Source organism: Salvelinus sp. IW2-2015, unplaced genomic scaffold (genome assembly GCF_002910315.2).
Source record: "Salvelinus sp. IW2-2015 unplaced genomic scaffold, ASM291031v2 Un_scaffold13269, whole genome shotgun sequence".
In the NCBI taxonomy this organism is placed as follows: Eukaryota; Metazoa; Chordata; class Actinopteri; order Salmoniformes; family Salmonidae; genus Salvelinus; species Salvelinus sp. IW2-2015.
The window spans coordinates 1-1,717 of record NW_019954525.1 but is presented as its reverse complement, the minus strand read 5'-3'; the positions used below and the strand labels follow the sequence as shown (position 1 = coordinate 1,717).

Here is a 1,717-nt window from a genome sequence, read left to right as displayed (position 1 = left end):
ATCTATGGTCAGTTTTGCATTGTTCCTTTTTAATGGTTAAGGTTAGGATGAAAGTGGGTAAGCTGATTCTAGATCTGTGCCTATGTGTAACTTCTACCTAGAGCACTTACCTTTCAGTCCATGGTTCCTCAGCCAATCAGCCGAGGAGCTGGGCAGGACACCTGGGGGCTTGATGCTCAGGGGGACATTGTGATTGGGTGGTCTGGGGAGCGAAGGAGAGAGTGAAAAGCTGTCCAACTCTGTGGAAATCTGGGGGAGTACAGTAAGAGGAAAGATTCACTAAAAGGTTTATGTTAGATGTTCAAGAAAAATGCTGTACACACAGACACCAGCACTGACACACACACACAGAGTCCATTCACCTGTTGTCCCACCACAGTGACATTCATCTCCCCCAGCCGTCCCTGACGCAGGGCCTCAGTGTGTCCCAGCAGCTCTCTGGCTGCCTTGATCTCTGTCCACAGCAGCTCCACATCTGTACTGCTGTCCACTACACCCTGATACACACACAGACACACACCACACACACAAACAGCAGGGAAAGTTATTTTTTGACCACAACACACTAAAACACAAACCCAAATAGCACAGTCAGGACAGACAGGTTACCAGGGAAGCTGAGAAGATGTGGTGGCGTCCCCGTGTAACTTCAGCTAGTCTCTTTACGGTTGCCTGTTTGAGGCAGAGACACAGTGAATCATTGACCAAACTTTTCACAGGTTAGAAAGTTGAGTAAATCTGTCCCTCTATTAATAAAAACACATGATTGTTGGTGACCTGAAGGTCCAGCAGTTTGACTCACAATGGTCAGAGGGCTAATGCTACAGTAGGACACCACATGGATCAACAACGCCCTTCCCAAAATGCTTTGTCCTACGTAATCAGAGAGGRCATCTGAGGTCTGGTCAGGGCTAGAGARAGGAAAGGAGAGAAGTTAGAGGAGGAGGTACTATCATCAAACACAGGGGACTTGTTACTTGTTATGTGTAAGAATAACCCTGCTTTCTGATCGGTCTCTTTATAATGACATCGTCATAACCCCACTCTCTGATTGGTACCCGCACAATGACATCATAACCCCGCTATCTGATTGGTCCTTTCATCATAAGATCGTCATAACCCTTCTCTCTGATTGGTCATCATAACCCTGCCCTCTGATTTGTTCCTTAAAAATGACATGATAATAATAATGACATTGTCATACACCTGCTCTCTGATTGGTCATCCTAGCGCTGCTCTCTGATTAGTCCATTCATAATACATAATACAACCCAATGTGTAGATAGTGTACAACCCAATGTAGTTATTGCTGTACTTTCATTATCAGTCCCACTACATCACTGTCCTGTTGAAGTTGATTCACCTGGAGCCCAGGACGATGACCAGGGAGTCAAGCTGAGTGCAGCCCAGGCCAAGGCCTCTCTTSAGGGCCTGGAGGAGGTTACATCCCCCCCTGGCTCCCAGCTCATCCACCCAGCCACAAGCCTCCTGCAGTCTGGAGAGAGAGAACAGGCCACAGAGACACAATCTACTGTAGAAGGCAGCCTAAACAGATCCACTGAAAACGAGTCAGCCTACAGAAACTAGCAGTTTAGGTCTAGTTCAAGTTCATGTTCAATTACACCCACACAGCAGTCAATACAAACTGAAATCCATGAACACACTAATGGTATAGCTCTATCTAAAACATATTGATAAATGGATAAAAGGATGGAAA

General features: G+C 46.1%; 1 long non-coding RNA gene across 1 annotated transcript; it reads right to left on the bottom strand.

Annotated features, from left to right (window-relative positions):
• Window positions 1–111: 111 nt before the first annotated feature.
• On the bottom strand, window positions 112–1,687 carry LOC112080225 (uncharacterized). The gene is made up of 5 exons (XR_002896143.2): window positions 1,364–1,687; window positions 803–911; window positions 610–672; window positions 363–497; window positions 112–249 (listed from the first exon to the last, which is right to left on the bottom strand). It is a non-coding gene; the product is annotated as an uncharacterized lncRNA (long non-coding RNA).
• Window positions 1,688–1,717: the final 30 nt, after the last annotated feature.